The 24,788-nt window shown below is 43.1% G+C and overlaps 8 non-coding genes across 8 annotated transcripts; 4 read left to right on the plus strand and 4 right to left on the minus strand.

The window, feature by feature from the left end:
* Positions 1 to 1,133: 1,133 nt before the first annotated feature.
* Positions 1,134 to 1,207, plus strand: trnat-agu (transfer RNA threonine (anticodon AGU)). The gene has a single exon. It is a non-coding gene; the product is annotated as a tRNA-Thr (tRNA).
* A 1,012-nt stretch (positions 1,208 to 2,219) lies between these two features.
* trnal-aag (transfer RNA leucine (anticodon AAG)) lies at positions 2,220 to 2,301 on the minus strand. The gene has a single exon. It is a non-coding gene; the product is annotated as a tRNA-Leu (tRNA).
* A 1,678-nt stretch (positions 2,302 to 3,979) lies between these two features.
* Positions 3,980 to 4,053, plus strand: trnat-agu (transfer RNA threonine (anticodon AGU)). The gene has a single exon. It is a non-coding gene; the product is annotated as a tRNA-Thr (tRNA).
* Positions 4,054 to 5,066: 1,013 nt separating this feature from the next.
* On the minus strand, positions 5,067 to 5,148 carry trnal-aag (transfer RNA leucine (anticodon AAG)). Its single transcript has one exon. It is a non-coding gene; the product is annotated as a tRNA-Leu (tRNA).
* A 1,678-nt stretch (positions 5,149 to 6,826) lies between these two features.
* trnat-agu (transfer RNA threonine (anticodon AGU)) lies at positions 6,827 to 6,900 on the plus strand. The gene has a single exon. It is a non-coding gene; the product is annotated as a tRNA-Thr (tRNA).
* Positions 6,901 to 7,912: 1,012 nt separating this feature from the next.
* trnal-aag (transfer RNA leucine (anticodon AAG)) lies at positions 7,913 to 7,994 on the minus strand. Its single transcript has one exon. It is a non-coding gene; the product is annotated as a tRNA-Leu (tRNA).
* A 1,677-nt stretch (positions 7,995 to 9,671) lies between these two features.
* trnat-agu (transfer RNA threonine (anticodon AGU)) lies at positions 9,672 to 9,745 on the plus strand. The gene has a single exon. It is a non-coding gene; the product is annotated as a tRNA-Thr (tRNA).
* Positions 9,746 to 10,724: 979 nt separating this feature from the next.
* trnal-aag (transfer RNA leucine (anticodon AAG)) lies at positions 10,725 to 10,806 on the minus strand. The gene has a single exon. It is a non-coding gene; the product is annotated as a tRNA-Leu (tRNA).
* Positions 10,807 to 24,788: the final 13,982 nt, after the last annotated feature.

A 24,788-nucleotide genomic window follows, 5' to 3' on the forward strand; every position in this document is an offset into this window, starting at 1 on the left:
CGTCCTTATTCTTTTAAAGAGGATAAAAAATTAACTTCGCCGCCACTAATACCAGCTTTAAAAGACTGCCATGGGCACGGAAAAAAACACACCACAGATGACTTTTCTGGAACCGAAGCAGAGATTCCTTTACGAACCAACTGATAAAGCTCAGCCAGTGAATACTGTTAAAAGAATGTGAAAGCACGATCAACTTTGTAACTGCAACCACAGGAAAAACAGCAAGAAGCAGGCTCCATTCCCCATTTAAATCTGTCGTGCGAGGCATGCTTTTGAACTTGGACAAAGTACTTCCAAAGGAGCGCTACTGCAGATCTGTGCTATAGTTCAGTCGAATTCAAAGGATCCAGCAATCGTACTGGATTTGACTGGGATTCTGAAATGTCTCTTGCAAAAGTATTCGGGTTTGCTTGAACCTTTGATACAAAAAGTGATCTGATCTGAAACTACCCAGCTTACAATCTCTGAGGTAGTTGTCACTCAACTCGGACGTGATGTGGCACACATGTGCCGTGTGCCTTTACTTTTGTAAAAAACTGGTATCGGGAAAAGTTTCTTAATATTTCTTTTGATTAGCATGCAAGAAAATGTGATCATTACCTATGGAATTTCCCGCCAGCGTGGAGCTTGAATTCACAACCTTGAGACTCAGTGTTCAAGAGTCACAGAAGAGGTCAGCCTGGTCTTCAGTTTGCCAACGATAAGCTCCGGCAGTGCTCCTCTGTAAAGCAGATTGTTCGGATCAGTTATGTGGGACGGCACTTCGATACTAAGATCGTTTGCAGCACACGCATGGTTTCCCCCATCACGCAAAAAACATAGACGAAGGAAGACGAAGGAAGCTCTATTGTCTTGGGCTGGAGGGTTGTGAGATCAAGATTTCAGTGGAGCACTGTCGTCTACGTCTTTAGCTACATGAGTTGGACATCCTCTTGTACACGGAAAGCAGATTGAGATCCTCTGACATGAAAAGTGCCAGATAAAAGCCATTTCTCATCCTTTCTCTTAGTGGTGGAGCTATCGCATGTAAATGAGGAAACTTGCAAGGCGAACAGGCTCGGTGCACACCGAATGCAGATGTCTCAGAGCAGTTGAGACGTGTCCATGTGGCTGTCAAAGGACATCACTTTGCCGGCGCCGTGGCTTAGTTGGCTAAAGCGCCTGTCTAGTAAACAGGAGATCCTGGGTCCGATTCCCAGCGGTGCCTTTCTTCCTGTCTTACTGTACAGAATTTATCCTTACGGGCAAATCCCATGCCTTTTAATTCAGGTGAATGCAAGTGTTCGTTTCCTTTCTGGAACAACTTGTTTTGAAAGAAATCTATACAGCTTGAGAAAGATGAAACACAAATCTTGCTTATCAGTGAAGAAGAGGTGCTCCCAGCAGGCCAGCTAATACCAGCAAGTTTTTTTTCACCCTGACCCAGAGAATGGAGAAAAGCGAGGCGCCTGTGGCTCTGCAGTGTAATCAGTTCGGGAGTTCGGCGGTTAGCTGAAAGAGTGGTAAATGGAGCTCGCCCCAGCCCGTCCTTATTCTTTTAAAGAGGATAAAAAATTAACTTCGCCGCCACTACTACCAGCTTTAAAAGACTGCCATGGGCACGGAAAAAAACACACCACAGATGACTTTTCTGGAACCGAAGCAGAGATTCCTTTACGAACCAACTGATAAAGCTCAGCCAGTGAATACTGTTAAAAGAATGTGAAAGCACGATCAACTTTGTAACTGCAACCACAGGAAAAACAGCAATAAGCAGGCTCCATTCCCCATTTAAATCTGTCGTGCGAGGCATGCTTTTTGGCACGCATGAAGTAAATCCCACGATCGCTTTTGAACTTGGACAAAGTACTTCCAAAGGAGCGCTATGCGCAAAGATTTAACAAGCTCAACCCCCGCCGATGATTTGGTGTGAAGAAGCAGAACATTCAAGTTTCACAGACAGAAGCAGCACGCCAGCACAGCCAACATTAAAACGGAGGGCACACTACGATTTGCATTGACACAAAAGTGATCTGGGCAGACGTCGTTCCCTGCATAACGCAAAAAGTGGCAAAGCGCTTTTGGGTTGAGAGGACGCAAGAAGGTTTTTGTTTTGTGCCTTGATGTCAAGCTGAGAAAGTATCTTTAAACACTTTGCTTAATTTCTCGAGAGACTGCCAAAAAGCAGTTCCCTCCCTTTCGTCTGAAGCCAGCTGAAAGGGGGTCTTGACAGAAGCACCTGGCAGCAGTGGGATTCGAACCCACGCCCCGGAAGAGACTGGAGCCTTAATCCAGCGCCTTAGACCGCTCGGCCACGCTACCCGCTGTGTGTCGTTTCTTTGTCTCATTACTTGCCCGGAGGAAGCCGGGTGGGTTTTGCTCTTGTCGCCCGACTTAGTGGCGTTATGACCGTGGAACCGACTGCACCTGCTTTTTCTGAGATGCTTCCCCTCTCATGGCGAGATCTCGACTTCTTTAACACCTCTGGATAAAGATCTTCTGTGGAGCAGGTTTCAGACCTCTGCGTACAGCACCCTTGATGTCATTTTATTTTTACAGCAGCCGCGTCCGGAAAGTTGTGTCTTTTACGTTTTATTTGAACAACAAAACTACATACAATACAAACAAGAGCACATATAACGTATCAAGAAAATCGTCAGGGGCACATGCTATAATACAATTACACTTTATGAAAAACGATTACACAAGGTAAATAAAGATAAGGTCCGCACAGCTTGTTCTTACATTTCGAAAGAGTCCGTAAATACCCCTTGACGTCTATTTTGAACTGTTCAAACGTAGGACTCTTCCCAGACCATTTCACTTTATACCACATTCCTAAACGAGGATGCTTCTCCTGTTTTAGAACTATTTTGGGCGGTATGGCTTATACAGCACACCCACAGTATTCTAATGGTGGACTGCAGATCTGTGCTATAGTTCAGTCGAATTCAAAGGATCCAGCAATCGTACTGGATTTGACTGGGATTCTGAAATGTCTCTTGCAAAAGTATTCGGGTTTGCTTGAACCTTTGATACAAAAAGTGATCTGATCTGAAACTACCCAGCTTACAATCTCTGAGGTAGTTGTCACTAAACTCGGACGTGATGTGGCACACATGTGCCGTGTGCCTTTACTTTTGTAAAAAACTGGTATCGGGAAAAGTTTCTTAATATTTCTTTTGATTAGCATGCAAGAAAATGTGATCATTACCTATGGAATTTCCCGCCAGCGTGGAGCTTGAATTCACAACCTTGAGACTCAGTGTTCAAGAGTCACAGAAGAGGTCAGCCTGGTCTTCAGTTTGCCAACGATAAGCTCCGGCAGTGCTCCTCTGTAAAGCAGATTGTTCGGATCAGTTATGTGGGACGGCACTTCGATACTAAGATCGTTTGCAGCACACGCATGGTTTCCCCCATCACGCAAAAAACATAGACGAAGGAAGCTCTATTGTCTTGGGCTGCTGACTCCCGGATTTAAAGCGCTCTGGGTGCCAGCTAAGTCTCTAACAAGCACACTATAAAGACAGGAATTACACTTTGCGCACGTCACGCATGGAATGGCGAGGCTACTTGATCCAATATTATCTAGTCTCACCTCATATGGTGCCGATTCCTGGTTTTCATTTAAGAAAGAGCACTGCAAACACCGTAAACAGTGCAAAACGTGTGATGAAAGAAGTCTTTTCCCCCCTTTGTCTAAAGCAGAACACAGCGGAGTCATGCCGAGGGTTGTGAGATCAAGATTTCAGTGGAGCACTGTCGTCTACATCTTTAGCTACATGAGTTGGACATCCTCTTGTACACGGAAAGCAGATTGAGATCCTCTGACATGAAAAGTGCCAGATAAAAGCCATTTCTCATCCTTTCTCTTAGTGGTGGAGCTATCGCATGTAAATGAGGAAACTTGCAAGGCGAGCAGGCTCGGTGCACACCGAATGCAGATGTCTCAGAGTAGTTGAGACGTGTCCATGTGGCTGTCAAAGGACAGCACTTTGCCGGCGCCGTGGCTTAGTTGGCTAAAGCGCCTGTCTAGTAAACAGGAGATCCTGGGTCCGATTCCCAGCGGTGCCTTTCTTCCTGTCTTACTGTACAGAATTTATCCTTACGGGCAAATCCCATGCCTTTTAATTCAGGTGAATGCAAGTGTTCGTTTCCTTTCTGGAACAACTTGTTTTGAAAGAAATCTATACAGCTTGAGAAAGATGAAACACAAATCTTGCTTATCAGTGAAGAAGAGGTACTCCCAGCAGGCCAGCTAATACCAGCAAGTTTTTTTTTCACCCTGACCCAGAGAATGGAGAAAAGCGAGGCGCCTGTGGCTCTGCCGTGTAATCAGTTCGGGAGTTCGGCGGTTAGCTGAAAGAGTGGTAAATGGAGCTCGCCCCAGCCCGTCCTTATTCTTTTAAAGAGGATAAAAAATTAACTTCGCCGCCACTACTACCAGCTTTAAAAGACTGCCATGGGCACGGAAAAAAACACACCACAGATGACTTTTCTGGAACCGAAGCAGAGATTCCTTTACGAACCAACTGATAAAGCTCAGCCAGTGAATACTGTTAACAGAATGTGAAAGCACGATCAACTTTGTAACTGCAACCACAGGAAAAACAGCAAGAAGCAGGCTCCATTCCCCATTTAAATCTGTCGTGCGAGGCATGCTTTTTGGCACGCATGAAGTAAATCCCACGATCGCTTTTGAACTTGGACAAAGTACTTCCAAAGGAGCGCTATGCGCAAAGATTTAACAAGCTCAACCCCCGCCGATGATTTGGTGTGAAGAAGCAGAACATTCAAGTTTCACAGACAGAAGCAGCACGCCAGCACAGCCAACATTAAAACGGAGGGCACACTACGATTTGCATTGACACAAAAGTGATCTGGGCAGACGTCGTTCCCTGCATAACGCAAAAAGTGGCAAAGCGCTTTTGGGTTGAGAGGACGCAAGAAGGTTTTTGTTTTGTGCCTTGATGTCAAGCTGAGAAAGTATCTTTAAACACTTTGCTTAGTTTCTCGAGAGACTGCCAAAAAGCAGTTCCCTCCCTTTCGTCTGAAGACAGCTGAAAGGGGGTCTTGACAGAAGCACCTGGCAGCGGTGGGATTCGAACCCACGCCCCCGAAGAGACTGGAGCCTTAATCCAGCGCCTTAGACCGCTCGGCCACGCTACCCGCTGTGTGTTGTCTCTTTGTCTCATTACTTGCCCGGAGGAAGCCGGGTGGGTTTTGCTCTTGTCGCCCGACTTAGTGGCGTTATGACCGTGGAACCGACTGCACCTGCTTTTTCTGAGATGCTTCCCCTCTCATGGCGAGATCTCGACTTCTTTAACACCTCTGGATAAAGATCTTCTGTGGAGCAGGTTTCAGACCTCTGCGTACAGCACCCTTGATGTCATTTTATTTTTACAGCAGCCGCATCCGAAAAGTTGTGTCTTTTACGTTTTATTTGAACAACAAAACTACGTACAATACAAACAAGAGCACATATAACGTATCAAGAAAATCGTCAGGGGCACATGCTATAATACAATTACACTTTATGAAAAACGATTACACAAGGTAAATAAAGATAAGGTCAGCACAGCTTGTTCTTACATTTCGAAAGAGTCCGTAAATACCCCTTGACGTCTATTTTGAACTGTTCAAACGTAGGACTCTTCCCAGACCATTTCACTTTATACCACATTCCTAAACGAGGATGCTTCTCCTGTTTTAGAACTATTTTGGGCGGTATGGCTTATACAGCACACCCACAGTATTCTAATGGTGGACTGCAGATCTGTGCTATAGTTCAGTCGAATTCAAAGGATCCAGCAATCGTACTGGATTTGACTGGGATTCTGAAATGTCTCTTGCAAAAGTATTCGGGTTTGCTTGAACCTTTGATACAAAAAGTGATCTGATCTGAAACTACCCAGCTTACAATCTCTGAGGTAGTTGTCACTAAACTCGGACGTGATGTGGCACACATGTGCCGTGTGCCTTTACTTTTGTAAAAAACTGGTATCGGGAAAAGTTTCTTAATATTTCTTTTGATTAGCATGCAAGAAAATGTGATCATTACCTATGGAATTTCCCGAAAGCGTGGAGCTTGAATTCACAACCTTGAGACTCAGTGTTCAAGAGTCACAGAAGAGGTCAGCCTGGTCTTCAGTTTGCCAACGATAAGCTCCGGCAGTGCTCCTCTGTAAAGCAGATTGTTCGGATCGGTTATGTGGGACGGCACTTCGATACTAAGATCGTTTGCAGCACACGCATGGTTTCCCCCTTCACGCAAAAAACATAGACGAAGGAAGCTCTATTGTCTTGGGCTGCTGACTCCCGGATTTAAAGCGCTCTGGGTGCCAGCTTAGTCTCTAACAAGCACACTATAAAGACAGGAATTACACTTTGCGCACGTCACGCATGGAATGGCGAGGCTACTTGATCCAATATTATCTAGTCTCACCTCATATGGTGCCGATTCCTGGTTTTCATTTAAGAAAGAGCACTGCAATCACCATAAACAGTGCAAAACGTGTGATGAAAGAAGTCTTTTCCCCCCTTTGTCTAAAGCAGAACACAGCGGAGTCATGCCGAGGGTTGTGAGATCAAGATTTCAGTGGAGCACTGTCGTCTACGTCTTTAGCTACATGAGTTGGACAGCCTCTTGTACACGGAAAGCAGATTGAGATCCTCTGACATGAAAAGTGCCAGATAAAAGCCATTTCTCATCCTTTCTCTTAGTGGTGGAGCTATCGCATGTAAATGAGGAAACTTGCAAGGCGAGCAGGCTCGGTGCACACCGAATGCAGATGTCTCAGAGCAGTTGAGACGTGTCCATGTGGCTGTCAAAGGACAGCACTTTGCCGGCGCCGTGGCTTAGTTGGCTAAAGCGCCTGTCTAGTAAACAGGAGATCCTGGGTCCGATTCCCAGCGGTGCCTTTCTTCCTGTCTTACTGTACAGAATTTATCCTTACGGGCAAATCCCATGCCTTTTAATTCAGGTGAATGCAAGTGTTCGTTTCCTTTCTGGAACAACTTGTTTTGAAAGAAATCTATACAGCTTGAGAAAGATGAAACACAAATCTTGCTTATCAGTGAAGAAGAGGTGCTCCCAGCAGGCCAGCTAATACCAGCAAGTTTTTTTTCACCCTGACCCAGAGAATGGAGAAAAGCGAGGCGCCTGTGGCTCTGCAGTGTAATCAGTTCGGGAATTCGGCGGTTAGCTGAAAGAGTGGTAAATGGAGCTCGCCCCAGCCCGTCCTTATTCTTTTAAAGAGGATAAAAAATTAACTTCGCCGCCACTACTACCAGCTTTAAAAGACTGCCATGGGCACGGAAAAAAACACACCACAGATGACTTTTCTGGAACCGAAGCAGAGATTCCTTTACGAACCAACTGATAAAGCTCAGCCAGTGAATACTGTTAACAGAATGTGAAAGCACGATCAACTTTGTAACTGCAACCACAGGAAAAACAGCAAGAAGCAGGCTCCATTCCCCATTTAAATCTGTCGTGCGAGGCATGCTTTTTGGCACGCATGAAGTAAATCCCACGATCGCTTTTGAACTTGGACAAAGTACTTCCAAAGGAGCGCTATGCGCAAAGATTTAACAAGCTCAACCCCCGCCGATGATTTGGTGTGAAGAAGCAGAACATTCAAGTTTCACAGACAGAAGCAGCACGCCAGCACAGCCAACATTAAAACGGAGGGCACACTACGATTTGCATTGACACAAAAGTGATCTGGGCAGACGTCGTTCCCTGCATAACGCAAAAAGTGGCAAAGCGCTTTTGGGTTGAGAGGACGCAAGAAGGTTTTTGTTTTGTGCCTTGATGTCAAGCTGAGAAAGTATCTTTAAACACTTTGCTTAGTTTCTCGAGAGACTGCCAAAAAGCAGTTCCCTCCCTTTCGTCTGAAGCCAGCTGAAAGGGGGTCTTGACAGAAGCACCTGGCAGCGGTGGGATTCGAACCCACGCCCCCGAAGAGACTGGAGCCTTAATCCAGCGCCTTAGACCGCTCGGCCACGCTACCCGCTGTGCGTTGTCTCTTTGTTTCATTACTTGCCCGGAGGAAGCCGGGTGGGTTTTGCTCTTGTCGCCCGACTTAGTGGCGTTATGACCGTGGAACCGACTGCACCTGCTTTTTCTGAGATGCTTCCCCTCTCATGGCGAGATCTCGACTTCTTTAACACCTCTGGATAAAGATCTTCTGTGGAGCAGGTTTCAGACCTCTGCGTACAGCACCCTTGATGTCATTTTATTTTTACAGCAGCCGCATCCGAAAAGTTGTGTCTTTTACGTTTTATTTGAACAACAAAACTACATACAATACAAACAAGAGCACATATAACGTATCAAGAAAATCGTCAGGGGCACATGCTATAATACAATTACACTTTATGAAAAACGATTACACAAGGTAAATAAAGATAAGGTCCGCACAGCTTGTTCTTACATTTCGAAAGAGTCCGTAAATACCCCTTGACGTCTATTTTGAACTGTTCAAACGTAGGACTCTTCCCAGACCATTTCACTTTATACCACATTCCTAAACGAGGATGCTTCTCCTGTTTTAGAAGTATTTTGGGCGGTATGGCTTTTACAGCACACCCACAGTATTCTAATGGTGGACTGCAGATCTGTGCTATAGTTCAGTCGAATTCAAAGGATCCAGCAATCGTACTGGATTTGACTGGGATTCTGAAATGTCTCTTGCAAAAGTATTCGGGTTTGCTTGAACCTTTGATACAAAAAGTGATCTGATCTGAAACTACCCAGCTTACAATCTCTGAGGTAGTTGTCACTAAACTCGGACGTGATGTGGCACACATGTGCCGTGTGCCTTTACTTTTGTAAAAAACTGGTATCGGGAAAAGTTTCTTAATATTTCTTTTGATTAGCATGCAAGAAAATGTGATCATTACCTATGGAATTTCCTGCCAGCTCGGAGCTTGAATTCACAACCTTGAGACTCAGTGTTCAAGAGTCACAGAAGAGGTCAGCCTGGTCTTCAGTTTGCCAACGATAAGCTCCGGCAGTGCTCCTCTGTAAAGCAGATTGTTCGGATCGGTTATGTGGGACGGCACTTCGATACTAAGATCGTTTGCAGCACACGCATGGTTTCCCCCTTCACGCAAAAAACATAGACGAAGGAAGCTCTATTGTCTTGGGCTGCTGACTCCCGGATTTAAAGCGCTCTGGGTGCCAGCTTAGTCTCTAACAAGCACACTATAAAGACAGGAATTACACTTTGCGCACGTCACGCATGGAATGGCGAGGCTACTTGTTCAATATTATCTAGTCTCACCTCTTATGGTGCCGATTCCTGGTTTTCATTTAAGAAAGAGCACTGCGAACACCATAAACAGTGCAAAACGTGTGATGAAAGAAGTCTTTTCCCCCCTTTGTCTAAAGCAGAACACAGCGGAGTCATGCCGAGGGTTGTGAGATCAAGATTTCAGTGGAGCACTGTCGTCTACGTCTTTAGCTACATGAGTTGGACATCCTCTTGTACACGGAAAGCAGATTGAGATCCTCTGACATGAAAAGTGCCAGATAAAAGCCATTTCTCATCCTTTCTCTTAGTGGTGGAGCTATCGCATGTAAATGAGGAAACTTGCAAGGCGAGCAGGCTCGGTGCACACCGAATGCAGATGTCTCAGAGCAGTTGAGACGTGTCCATGTGGCTGTCAAAGGACAGCACTTTGCCGGCGCCGTGGCTTAGTTGGCTAAAGCGCCTGTCTAGTAAACAGGAGATCCTGGGTCCGATTCCCAGCGGTGCCTTTCTTCCTGTCTTACTGTACAGAATTTATCCTTACGGGCAAATCCCATGCCTTTTAATTCAGGTGAATGCAAGTGTTCGTTTCCTTTCTGGAACAACTTGTTTTGAAAGAAATCTATACAGCTTGAGAAAGATGAAACACAAATCTTGCTTATCAGTGAAGAAGAGGTACTCCCAGCAGGCCAGCTAATACCAGCAAGTTTTTTTTTCACCCTGACCCAGAGAATGGAGAAAAGCGAGGCGCCTGTGGCTCTGCCGTGTAATCAGTTCGGGAGTTCGGCGGTTAGCTGAAAGAGTGGTAAATGGAGCTCGCCCCAGCCCGTCCTTATTCTTTTAAAGAGGATAAAAAATTAACTTCGCCGCCACTACTACCAGCTTTAAAAGACTGCCATGGGCACGGAAAAAAACACACCACAGATGACTTTTCTGGAACCGAAGCAGAGATTCCTTTACGAACCAACTGATAAAGCTCAGCCAGTGAATACTGTTAACAGAATGTGAAAGCACGATCAACTTTGTAACTGCAACCACAGGAAAAACAGCAAGAAGCAGGCTCCATTCCCCATTTAAATCTGTCGTGCGAGGCATGCTTTTGAACTTGGACAAAGTACTTCCAAAGGAGCGCTATGCGCAAAGATTTAACAAGCTCAACCCCCGCCGATGATTTGGTGTGAAGAAGCAGAACATTCAAGTTTCACAGACAGAAGCAGCACGCCAGCACAGCCAACATTAAAACGGAGGGCACACTACGATTTGCATTGACACAAAAGTGATCTGGGCAGACGTCGTTCCCTGCATAACGCAAAAAGTGGCAAAGCGCTTTTGGGTTGAGAGGACGCAAGAAGGTTTTTGTTTTGTGCCTTGATGTCAAGCTGAGAAAGTATCTTTAAACACTTTGCTTAGTTTCTCGAGAGTCTGCCAAAAAGCAGTTCCCTCCCTTTCGTCTGAAGCCAGCTGAAAGGGGGTCTCGACAGAACCACCTGGCAGCGGTGGGATTCGAACCCACGCCCCGGAAGAGACTGGAGCCTTAATCCAGCGCCTTAGACCGCTCGGCCACGATACCCGCTGTGTGTTGCTTCTTTGTCTCATTACTTGCCCGGAGGAAGCCGGGTGGGTTTTGCTCTTGTCGCCCGACTTAGTGGCGTTATGACCGTGGAACCGACTGCACCTGCTTTTTCTGAGATGCTTCCCTTCTCATGGCGAGATCTCGACTTCTTTAACACCTCTGGATAAAGATCTTCTGTGGAGCAGGTTTCAGACCTCTGCGTACAGCACCCTTGATGTCATTTTATTTTTACAGCAGCCGCGTCCGGAAAGTTGTGTCTTTTACGTTTTATTTGAACAACAAAACTACATACAATACAAACAAGAGCACATATAACGTATCAAGAAAATCGTCAGGGGCACATGCTATAATACAATTACACTTTATGAAAAACGATTACACAAAGGTATTCGGGTTTGCTTGAACCTTTAAAAAAAAGTGTCTGAACTACCCAGCTTACAATCTCTGAGGTAGTTGTCACTAAACTCGGACGTGATGTGCCACACATGTACCGTGTGCCTTTACTTTTGTAAAAAACTGGTATCGGGAAAATTAAAGTCGAAACCCAAAACAGTAACATATTTAAGAGTAAATGCCTCCTAATAGCTAGCAAGCGCTCCTAGTTAGTAAAGTTGTTTGTGTTCCTGCCTGTCATGCGGGAAACCGGGGTTTGATTACCGACGGGGAGACAGCTAGTTTTTTTATGATCAGATTCCAGTCTTTAATGCTGTGTGTGAGAGTTTATGTAACTTTCCTTTTCTCACATTTTCTGACGACTATTCCGAAGGAGCGCCCTGTCAACTCCTAATACTTTTCAAAAATCTGCCTGCATGTTTGATTAGTTTTGTTTTACTTAGAAAAAGTTCAATATTGATCATAACTAAAGAAAATTATGATCAGAAACAAAAACAAAATGTTGAAGATGCAACTCGATCTTGAATCAGAGATGGGTGACATGGGCTTCTGTTCTGATATTGTTGTACGAGAAACAGGAGGAATCTCTTCTCTCCTATGGAGCATGAGCTGAATCAGGAATGAGACATGTCATATATCAACGCATGACCTACATCGTAAAACTAAAACTAAAATAAAAACTAACATTAAGTTATCAGAGACATCCATTTATATACAAACAAGAGACAGACAAAGCAATAATTCTACATTAACTTGTCCTGCACTGATCAGACTAATTGAAATGGTCTGATTCAGAGCCTGTGCAGCTTGTGCTAATACAACAACGCCAGTATTGAACCCTCAGCACCATACTGACTACTGAGCACAAGTTCAGCTGCTCTCCAGCTTTGTTACGCATGTTTTTTTATTGCAAATGGAGCTGATCTCCAGACAGTACAGTGTTAGTCAGCAGCCTCTACTAGTAATACATCGCCCCTGTCCAAAATCTCTAGGTAAAAAAAAACACATTTTATACATTTGTCTGTTAAAAGATATAATCTCTTTAAAAAAGACAAAGGGTTTGTGTGTCAATTGTTTCGAATTAATTTTTAACGCAAAGAAAAGTAGTTTTCTTCCAAGAAATCACACATTTGTCGCAACCTCCATACTATACTTCTCTCTTGTAGTATTAAAGCATTTTGATTTAAACTGAACAATATATTAAATGTTTCATCTATACACTTACGATTAACATAGGCAGCCTTGAACGGATTGCGGAAATCAAATATACAGATGGATTCAGAGTGTGCTTTCCAACTTTTGTGTAACATTTTCCTTTGATAGGGCGGAGTTGTTTTTAAAATCTGGATTAAATAAAAAGGAGAGACGTCAGTGTAAAACAGCTTTCCTTCATGGGGAACAACAGTTGTGTTCCATATTTCTAATTATTTTGGTTTCAAGATAGCAATTAAGTATGAAACATAAAAGCCAGCTGGATAAATCTGTTACACGTCATTTACAATGGTCTTTCAACTAATAGCCCGTGCAGGGATCAAACCCCAACTGTTGTTGTGAGTTGCATAAGGCTCTGCAACATGCAGATGAGAAACTAACCTCCGCTTCTTCATTATATACACAGTGAGCTATATTTGCGAGCCTACTGCCCCCTGCGGGCTCTGTATTTGATTGCGGTACAAGACCGGCCGTGGAGGTAAAGTGAGACGGGTGTGTACATTAAAAGGCTCATAGCGTCCCTGGGAAGGCTCAAACCACCACCCTTTTTGTTAACAACCGAGCCACAAAGACTCATGTACAGCTTAACACTCCTCGGTCTCAGTGAAAGTGATACACTGGAGTGATAATGAAAGTGATAAATTTCTGGAGAATCATTTGTCAGTTTCCCTACGGGACTAATAAAGTATTATCTATCTCTCTTAAAGGAAAATCGCCAACAGTGGCCGATATCTATTGGAGTTTTTTTCATTCTATACTGCAATTTCTGAAGGGTACAGGCTTGGGGAATTGGACCTTATGGTGAAGGCTGCGGGCTCAGCATCAGCAGAACCTGATCAGTATCGGTTGACTCCGATATACTTTGACAACTTAACTTCTGGATTTAGAGACATTTACCTTAGTGTCGGTATACTAAGATGTTTTGGTATCGAGGAAGGAGGGACAAAGCAAATTGGCAGAATGTGTGCTACTTTGTTGACTACAAGTCCTCACATGCCAGAGGGTCAATATTAAAAAAAAACGTAACAGTATAATCTCTTGTACTTCAAAATTTAATAGTGTCTGTTACATTGTGTCTCACACCTCAGTGTCAGAATTGTGAGACGAGTTTGTAATCAGGAGGGAGGGCCATAGCAATTCAGCAGAAATTGCATTCACCTTTTCCCAATGCATTCTCACATGCCATTTTCTCACATGCCATGCTCAGAGGGTCATATTTTTAAAATGGTATCATAAAATGTCCTGAAGTTCAGGATTTTGACAGTCTGTTATATTGTGTCTCACACCTTGATGTCAGAAATATGAGATGATTTTAAAATCAGGAGGGAGGGCCCTAGAAATATAGCAAACATTGCATTTACCATTTGACAATGTATTCTCTCGTGCCATGTTCAGAGGGTCGTATTTAAAAAAACGGTACAGTACAATGTCCTGAAGTTCAGGATTTTGATAGTCTTTTCCATTGTCTATCACACATCTGTGTCAGAATTTTTAGACATTTTTATAACCAGGAGGTAGGTTCGATCACCCTCTGCTCATCCTCAGTTTACCATATAGTCTCATATGCCATGTTCTAAATGTCCCATTTAAAACTGCTATATTAAAATTTCTTGTAAAATGCAAGAGTTTGAGACTTTTTATGATCAGAAGGCAAGGTCGTGGAAAATATGCAGGAAGTGCCAGTGAATTTACGTTTTGCCTTTGTCTTATTTACTCGTGGTATAACATGCCAGTTTGTTTTATTGTGAGTTGTGTTTCTGAAATGTGTTTCATACAAAAATGCAATTTGGACAGTCTCTACTTACATATTCCCCTTTGCTGAGGAAATGTACAATAATACATCCGGATAAGTATTTTTAAAAATGACTGTAGAGAGCCATCTACAGGCGAAAGACGACATAACATCACAGCAGTAGCATTTAAGATGGAACGAAAAACACAAAGCAGCAGCTGGCGAATAAGAAGCCAACTTCAGCCTCGTTAATGCAATAGCATTAGGTGAGGTGGAAAAATATTTCTTGCTCTGAATCTTAACATTTTTATAGGAGGTGTTCTAGGACCTCTTGCCTCAGAAAAAAAACTGCCAGTACATCACTTATTTCTACTCCATCAATAGCAGCAGTGTTATCAGTACTGAGCCCTAAATGTAGGTCCTATCATCGTATAAAAAGTCGAAAGTATCGACTGCATTCAACTGATAAAATGTATCTTCTATGAGAGTTATATCTTTATCCAAAATACATCGGAAACAAATTTGCACGTTTTTTGGGGGGGATCCTGAAGACTGAGACTCAAAACTTTTTTTTCCTTCTTTCCAGGAGGAAGGATTATTCAGATGCAAACATTGTCCCAAAATCGATATACTCTTCAATGATATTCAAATCCTCCATCTGAATGTCGATATTGAAATATGATATCGTACAAATTGTGGTTTTCTTTTTAAAGCAAATTTTATGCTTTAAATTAAATAAATTGTATTTATTATGAATGTGCCGGAATTTTTTCAGTACTTTAGAGGGTTCTGCCATTTTAGATGTTATGCTGTTCCAGTCTGATTTATCAAATGTGTCATTTAAATCTCCCGTCATTTCTATATCAGCATGGAGGCCTTGAAGTAAAGATTGCAATTCATCCAAAAATGCAATTCATCCAAAAAAAGTTTCCCACTGATGATACATACAAGGAAATGAATGTACATTTTCCCCCCAAATCAACAAATTTAAAATCAAATACCTCCCTCATCTGCAGGTGGAGAGAATAATGTCAGAATAAATACAGGTTTAAAAGTCAGAAGCATTGATAGTGCTATATTAAAATGACACTAAAATGCTCACAATATATTAAAAAGCTCTGTAAAATAATAAAAAAAAATAAAACAAGGTAGAAAGAAATAATACACAGTTATAAAGCTCAGGAATTATCAATGGGAAGTTACAATGGGTTGATATGATTTAAAAAATAAAATGTTTGAAAAAATCCACTTACAATATGCTAAAAATGGCAAGAATGCTTAAAACAGGTGTGTAAAATTTTAAAAAAATAAATAAAACAAGTTAAAAATAAATACTAAATGGGTTTAAAATTCAGGAATGTGATTGGTCAGATGGTTACAATGAGTGTTGCTGGTGTTTCGTGTGATTTACCGAAATGAAAAAAATATTCAATTTAAAAACGGCAAGAGCTCATATGAAAAAAAAGATCTTAAGTATCTTTGTTGTAACAGCTGCGCCAGAACTAGTGTATTCATATACATCAGAAAAGTAGCTGAACTTGACTGGTTTATATTCAGTTATATGCATTGGGGACGAAAAGGAGACTTACATGGATTTTATTAGGTTTGAGGAATCAGAAAATTAATTTTTACATGTTTATGCCTACGAGCAGAAATAACTTCCTGCTTTCAGCACTTTTATTGTTTCTTCTTGTAACCTCGAACAGAGAAACCCAGTACTGACTCATAGAAACGCCCCGGAGTTTCTGTGTTTCTGGGATTTAAGAGGGATGTACTGTATGAAGACAGTAAAGGGAGTTTTTTTTTTCCCGCTGTAGAGTATGAAGGCGGTTTGATGAGTCTGGAGGGAGGAGACACGCATTCCGCACGGGGAGCGCAGAACAACGAGTTTCACCTGCAGCTCGCCGAGTCCTGTCCTATATAACCGCTGAGCCTGGGACACACTGAGTCTCTAACCAGTGTTCGAGATGTAAAGGGTTGAACCCAGAAGTCGAGAGTGGAGTTTTTGTATAAGTGGGAATAAGGTTTTGGTGGGTTTGGTTAAGGGAATAGGGTTTTGGTGGGTTTGGTGCACAGATGAGGTTTCGGTTTAGGTTTAGTTTGCTTTTGACACATTTGTAACGGCCATGGCGGCCTGTAGAGTCGGCATGCGCTGTTACTTTTGCGCACGTTTGGTGTATAAGGGTGGTGAGGTTTCGGCTCACTCGGGTGATATTTCATGGTTGGACTTTTCAAGGAAGGTGTTACAGAAAGGATTAAGGCATTCGATGTCAAATGCTTAATCACTTTGCTGAAGGGAATTGGTTTTGACATTAGTTTCAATCGGCGAAGTTACTGGAAGAGTTTTGGATGAAAATAGAGGAGGAAAATAGAGGAGGAAAAAAAGATGTGGGCCTGATTAGAATGTTTGAATGGATGGGAGACCTCCTGGGAAAAACCAAGGTTGCTGCTGGAAGAGGTGTTAGTGGGGCCAGCAGGGGGCGCTCACCCTGTGGTCTGTGTGGGTCCTAATGCCCCAGTATAGTGACGGGGAAACTATACTGTAAACAGGCGCCGTCCTTCGGATGAGACTTAAAACCGAGGTCCTGACTCGCTGTGGTCATTAAAAATCCCAGGGCGTTTCTCGAAAAGAGTAGGGGTGTAACCCCGGCGTCCTGGCCAAATTTCCCATTAGCCCTTACCAATCACGGCCTCCTAATAATCCCCCTCTATGAATTGGCTACATTACTCTGCTCTCCTCCCCACTGAAAGCTGATGTGTGGTGAGCGTTCTGGCGCAGTATGGCTGCCATCACATCATCCAGGTGGATGCTGCACACTGGTGGTGGTGGAGGGGAGTCCCCATTACCTGTAAAGCGCTTTGAGTGGAGTGTCCAGAAAAGCGCTATATAAGTGTAAGCAATTATTATTAATTAATAGGACTGTGATTGTTCGCATGTTTAATGAGATGGTGATGAAGGAAGATGTTGTGACATGGTTGTCTAAGTATTGTTTAGTGAAAGGTGAGCTTCAGAAAGTCTTGGATGATAATGGCATCTGGAACTGTGCATGGAGAGTACCTGTTTCATTGCATGAAGACAAAAAATGGTTATGGTGGATTTAAACACATTCCTTCTTTGATTGGATTAGGTGAAAATAGAGGCCTTGTGTTCTACCAAGGGCAGCCAAAACCGTGCAGGAGATGTGGGGAGCTGGGTTACTTTGTGGATGCCTGTACAAAAGTGGTGTGTGGTATGTGCAAGGAAATTGGACATGCATATACTGAATGTACAAGCGTGAGGAAATGTAATCTCTGTGAGTGTGAAGGTCATGTGTTTAAAGACTGTCCAAATTCCTTTGCAAATAAAACAAAACTGGGAAGACCAATGCAAAAACGGGAAGAGTTTGAAGAGGCATTTAGGGCTGGAGCAGTGGTTATGGATCAGGAACTGGATGTGGTTGATGTTGAAGAAAGTGGTGAAAAAGAGAGCGAGGGTTCAGAATGGAGTGAATGGGATGAGGGGGAGGTAAAAGAGAATGATGATGTTGCAAAAAGTGAGGTGGAATCTGAATTGATTGGTAGCATCTCTTCCAATAGCCTGCCACCTGTGGAGACTGAAAGTGCTCAAATGAAATGTACAGAACAGAGGGTGCAGTCTAAAAGAGACATTAGATTTAGAAAATGATTTAACTCTGAGCAGAAGAGTGAGGGAAGATCATTTTCCGAGTCCTCAGGTAGGTTCTCCCATGGGTTTAGATGTCTCCAATATATGTGATCTTACTGACCAAGCTTTAGAACCAGAGACTCAAGGAAGGCAGGTGGAGATATATCCTATGGATTGTGGGGGTGGTGGAGGAGGAGACAATTAAAGCAAAAGGGGGTGGAGGCCTGTATAGTAGGTGTCACCTACTGAATGATTGTAGCCAAGCTTTAAGTCTCCCCTGGTCCTACTTAAGTATGGCTCTTAATATTGTGTCAATAAATGTGAGAAGCATTCGCTCCAAGTTAAGGGCAAGGAATATACTATCATTTGTGAGGAAGGTAAATGCTGATATTGTGTTGTTACAGGAGTGTGGGTTACCCTTTAAAAACTGCCATAAGGATATGGAAGAACTGGGGACATCGGGCCCATCAATCTGGAGTGGGTCCAAAGAAAATAAATCTGATGGTATAGCTGTTCTAATTAAAAATAAGATGGTAGAGGTACGTCAGCACCTTGTAGTGAAACCAGGGAGAGCACTGGTGGTGTATCTGGGTTTCATGAATGTCTAATTTAAACTCTTAAATATATATTGTCTGAGTTGCTCACATGACAGATATGTCCTAATTCAGGAACTGAGTATATTTATTGGGATGGGAACCAGTGGTTTTAGCTGGGGATTTTAATTCTCTTTTAGAAAGAGAAGGCAGAATGAGGGGCGAGAGACGGGTCCAATTTGATAAATCATCAATATTATTGCAAACATTATGTAAAGATTTTAAACTGAAAGATGGCTTCAAACTTCATAGTCAGGGGAGGGCAGGTTTCACATGGGACTAGTCTAATGGGACCCAAGCCTCACGCATTTTGTTTGATACGTGATTTTACTTGCACGACCGCAGGCCTAACCCCTGTTTTTTTTTCTCTGACCATTGTCTGCTGTCATGTACAATTTCTATTCCAACAGCTGTTACTGTGGGGAAGGGTGTGTGGAAGCTTGATATTTTGCTTCTGGAAGGTGAGGAAGTGACGCACAGGTTCAGGGAAAGATCTAAGGAATGGCGGTCTTTGTATGACCTGTTTGACACAAGAGCACAGTGGCCGACCCTGCGCTCTGACCCCCAGCTTCTCTCCCTGTCTGTGTGTCTCATGGAGTTAGAAAGACTACAAGCTGTGCAAACTTCCAAATCTTTAACATCATTTCAAGGGTGTATGATAGATCATTCACAAGATCAAATGGCTGTTTATTATTGTAAGAACTGTAGTTCACTACTGTTCTTTTTACTCTTTTGCTTGCATTATACAGCCGTTAAGTGCATTTAGAACCTAAGAGATATCCAACTGATTAACCTGTCTGATGAATGTTAAATGGGTTGTGACATTTGGCAAAGTTTTTTGCAACATTATTTGTTTCATGAATACCATTCATCTCTATAACAACTTTCCTGTACCCTGAACATATGTTTTAAATTGCTTGATCCCATTTGGTGCAACCTTTCCGTTGTACTCGTAATGTGTTGTTTGCATTAGGAGTGTGTTAAATAAGCAGAAAAGAAGCCTGTTTCTTCTACTGCTTCTGATCTTATACAGTGGTCAGAATCTCTCATCCAAAAGCTGATGAGTGGGAGGGGGGGAAATTAGTGCGTAAAAAAACATTAAAGAGCATAAGGGTTTTCATCACATGGACTTGTTTGACTGTTTAGGATTAATGTTTTGGTGCCAGATCAATTAAAGGACAACAACCAGAAACACTGGTTCTCACACTGAACGCATTCTCCTTCAATAATCTTTTTTACCAACAGGTGAGTGGAGTTGCCATGGGCACCAGAATGGGACCCAGCTATGCCAATATCTTTGTTGGCTGGGTAGAAGAACGCTTCTTCGCTTCCTACACTGGCTATGTCCCTGACCTCTACAAGCGATATATTGATGACTACGTCAGTGCCGCCACATGCTCCAACGATCAGCTTAAGTGTTTCCTGCACCATTTCACCAACTTCCACCTGTCCCTCAAATATATGGTTAACATATCTTCCACTACTCTTCTGTTTCTGGACATCAACTTCTCCATCAACTACCCCAGACTCTCCACTTCTGTTTATTACAAACCCACGGATTCACACAGCTATCTCTTGTTTTCACCCCAAACATACTAAAAATTCTCTCCCTTTTTCACAGTTCCTTCGGCTACAACAAATATGCAGCAACGACATCGACTTCCAGAATCAAACCCTCAAAATCTACTCCTTTTTCATCAACAGAAGATACCCCAGCAGTGTTATTGACAGGGCCCTTGCCCGAGCCAAAAACACCCCTCGGACCATCAACCCAATCAGGAACTCCCACCATAACAACCGCATTCCTTTGGTGCTTCCCTAACACACTTCCTATACCCAGGACTGTTAACGACAACTTTTCCATCCTACAGGATGATCCCTCCATTGGGGCCCTCTTTTCTGACCGCCCCATCATCTCATATCGCCAATCACCTAATCTGCGCAACCTTCGTGTTCACAGCTCCCTTGACCGCTCTCAGCAACCATCCACACCAGGTACTTTCCCCTGCAACAGAGCTCGCTGTATCGCCTGCAAGTACACATCCAACACCACACTCATTCAAGGCCCCTCAGGACAATTCTGGATCACCCAGATGGCATCTTGTACCTCCAGCAACCTTATTTACTGTATCTCTTGCAGTAAATGCCCAGTTTCTCTCTATATTGGAGAAACAGGAAGGAGACTTGGAGACCGCTTCAGAGAACATGTCAGGGCTGTGAAGATTGAAGATCTCTCCAAAAACCACTGTTTCTCATTTCACCTCTGATGGCCATGACCACTCTAATCTCTCCATCTGTGTTCTCAAAGATGGTTTTCTGAACTCATACATTAGAAAGACTACCGAAACCAAACTTATCCTGCAGCTAGGATCACACCTTCCCCCTTCTCTAAACAACAGACTACTATTCTACTAAATTTTCTCCATTCATTGGAAGTTGTATTTCACACATCTCAACACCTATTCTGACTTCACACCTCTTGATTGGCCTCTCTTTCTGTCCCCTGCTCCCATCTCTCACTCCTCCTCCCTCCCAGCCTTTGTTCTCCCACTACATTACCTTTGCCTACTGCCTTCTCTCTCTCACACCTGAAGAAGGCTCCACAGCCGAAACATTGTTTTCTCTCTTCTTTTTTTTTCAGCCTGGAATAAACCTATTACTTGTTCCTTAACAACCGGAAACAATTTCTTCGGTCTTTCCAGAGCTGTAAGTAGTCATTCCAAGTTTATTAACTTGTCTCTGTGCTTGTATGTACTCTTCAATAGCCACTGATGTTATTTACAGCAACTATTTTTAAAAATAAATTAGCATTTTTTTGGACTTCCTTTAAAGAATTGGCACATTTGGCAGAGCGGTGGCTCTGTGGCTAAGGATCTGCACTTGTGGCTGGAAGGTTGCTGGTTTACATCCCACAGTCGGCAGAGGAATCCTACTGTCACGGACGTCCAAAGGGACTCACCGTGGGGAGCAGGAGAGCGGAAAAAGACCCATATGCGTAGCGGCAAGACGGGAAAAAGGCCCGGGCTCATTAGTGCAAAGAGTTCAGGAATGCCGTATAGAAACCTATGCCCTCAGGGAGCGGACGTGGGGCGCCCTGGTGCTAGGCGGGTCTCAGGACATCCGAACGTCAATGCTGAGTGAGGACAGAGTGCAAGACCCAGAAATATATAGCCCAAGGGAAAGAGAAAGACCGGAAGGACAGCAGACCGGAAACTAGGGACGGGACAGAGAAGGAGCGCCCTCTGGCTGCAGAGGGCGTGACACCTACTCCATTGGGCTCCTGAACAAGGCCCTTAACCCCAACTGCTCCAGGGGTGCCATATAAATGGCTGACCCTGTACTCTGACCCCCAGCTTCTCTCCCTGTATGCGTGTCTCAAGGAGAGCAAGCTGTGGTATGCAAAATAGGAATTCCTAATGCAAGAAATTGTATATGGTCAATACAGTGATCATATCTTATTGGCACATGGTAATCTCCAAGGAACAAGTAATAGGTTTATTCCATGCTGAAAAGAGAAGAAGAAAACACAATGTTTTGACCATGGAGCCTTCTTCAGTTATGATTTGATTTTTTACAATCATACCCACACAAACTTTGCAATTTTTAAAAATCTTGCAAACACAACCCAGATATGTTGACTTTAAAAAAAACAAAAACAATTCGGGGGGTATTTTTTTTTTAAGAAACACATACTTCTTTTCTAGTTTTTTATGTGGCTGTGACTGTCAGAAATCCTCAGTGAAAAGGTATGCAGATCCTGTGCAGATGTAAGTAGTTATTGAGACAGGCGAACAATCCAGAACGTCAGGCGAGGTCCAAGGTTGAGAGGCAAAAGAGAGTCCATAACCAGTAAGCGAGATTCAGAGTAAACGCGAGGTAGAGCTCTCAAAGAGAAGACTCAATACCGAGTAGCGGGAAGCGGGTTTGAATGGTTAAAACAGTGCTGCTTGCCGCACAGTAGAGCATGTGCTGGTGGATTAACACATGTTGATCTCCACCAGTTGGCTGGTGGTCGTGACATTGACAGAATGCTGTTTTGTGATTGATGCTATATCAAAATATAGGGTCCCTCAAAAATTAAACACAGAAATAAAAACATTGAATGGATTTGTACATCTGTTGCACTCCTACACTATTAACATCCATTGGGAGTTGAATTTCAATTATGTTTCCACTTCATTCAGATGTGTTCCCTATTTTTCAGATTGTTGGCAATGCCACATGTTAAAGGAGGACAGAGAAGTAGGAGGCCAGACCTGTGGCTGGTGGAGTAGGGAGTGAGATCAAAGAATTTCTGAAGTTTTTTAAGCTAGAAAAAAAAATTAGGTGGCATGACAATATGTGGTCAACACTGTCAAACAGAGTCCTTGGAGAGGATTGCTCCAGCAACAAGAAATGGTTATCAGTGATTTGGCATGAAGATAGAAAAAAAGTAAGAACCCAAGTGCTTAGGGCGCAGAAGGAGGTGAGTATTGGTAAGGATTCAAAACCAGATGACAGTATACAATCTATAGTCCATATTTCAAGTCAAAGTGAGAGACATAGTTTGGAAGGCAACACAGAGCTCAGGAGTTCATCAGGAGATACAGAAGATGCATGGGCTGCACACGGCAGCATAGACAGTGGTGACATGTTTGAAGGAGAAAAAATCTGTGTAGAATCAGAAAAAAAGCCTGAAGAGCACAGTGAATATTCCCAGGGGGCAAGCTCGTCTGGGACATCACCTCAGGATAAAAGGGGATTAAGAAAGATTATGTCTGTGCCTAAAACTTTCCAAGTATGTCTGAAGGCTGAACAATGGAGAATAATACCACCTTTAAAAGGTACATCTAAACTAAGATGATCATGGACCCATATCTTATATAGAGAGTTCAGGAAGATAAATCCTTGCTGCCCAATAGCCTTCAAATACATCAGGAAAGAGAACAGCAGAAAAAAAACTTTCTTATAATTAAAGCAGTCTGTACTTTCAGTTCCTACCTTCAGTACCTTCAGTTCAGTACTTTCAGTTCCTGTAATGTAAAATACACAATGACAACAAGACACAAACCAATGGGCAATGATGACATCACAATTGATGTTGTACGAGTAGGGCAAATACAACACAGTGAAAGGGAAACACAATTTCGACAGGCACCTCAGCCTTATCGTTGAAAGATTGCCCGTGCCCTCACAAAAGGAATCAGCAATGTGTACTACAGGCAGCTGAACAGAACTCCGCTTGCTGAAATTGCAGCAGCCAATTTACCTAGGGCTCACAAGCAAGTATTAAACTTGCTCGGCAAGTTCGGCATTTCATTTAGTCTGCGGAAACATCGTATCGGAATGAACTGCCCGAGATAAAAGAGTAATTGCGGCTTCAGGTTGTTTTTACAGAGCATTGCGTTGTTCTGTTCATGCTGACTACACGCTTAAAAGTAGTCATTTACTGCAAGCGTTGCTTTTCCAGGTTTTTCTGAAATTCCTCGCATTTGAGCTAGTACTAAAACATTTCATTCCCGTCGCTGAATACATCGTGGAAACGGTATTTGCAACGGAATGCTGTCACACATGAAACCTTTTCGTTATTCGGTTCTGAAGTTTGAAAATGAAAATAAAACGGGGGTCACTTCATAGGCTTGAAAGAAGTCCACGCAGCATAAAAACACGCAAATTCTCACAAATTGCATTGTGCTGCACCTTTCTTCTGCTGCTGTTATAAATCAGCCTTAAACATTTGAATGCATACCTTACTGCTGCTAATCACATTCACGTGTTTACGAAGCTTTTTTCTGTCCGTTATGTTTTTGCATAGCAGTTTCTCCGTTTTCCTCGTATTGTGATTGTCAGCGAGCACAACAAGACTGAAACAGTGTAAAGGCAGGTAAAAAAGACAGGGTAAAACGGCTGATTGTCGGGAGTGGGATTTGAACCTATTTGGAGAGCGAAACACAAAGCTTATAAGACACGAAGTTGTGAATTTGCTGTTTTAAACTGCTCGACTATCCTGAAAAATGTGTGCTGATTGCACCAGTCACATGCAATTTTCCACAACTTTAGGACGATTGATACGACTGGACTAACACAATTTGTGGCGTTCAGCATGACATGGAAAACGGTAGCGGAGCATTCGGGTCCGGACTACCAGACTCAGAAACAGTTTTTACCCCCGCACTATCAAACTATTAAACTCCCAGCCTCTCTCACTCTCTCCTCACCTCTCACCTATGATCTGAACCTCACAGTGCCTTCTTTCTTACCAAAACCCAAACACACATTGAAAATCTACCTCTACCATACATGTCAAAAGCTCACTCCCCATCATTTCTATCCCTTTATTTCATTCTTTTGATGCATGTTTTTGCACATAACCTGTTACATTTTTATTGTTTTGCACACTGCCTGTTGTTGTTTTTTGCACATCGGC

Source organism: Lepisosteus oculatus, chromosome 14 (assembly GCF_040954835.1).
Source record: "Lepisosteus oculatus isolate fLepOcu1 chromosome 14, fLepOcu1.hap2, whole genome shotgun sequence".
NCBI lineage: Eukaryota > Metazoa > Chordata > Actinopteri > Semionotiformes > Lepisosteidae > Lepisosteus > Lepisosteus oculatus.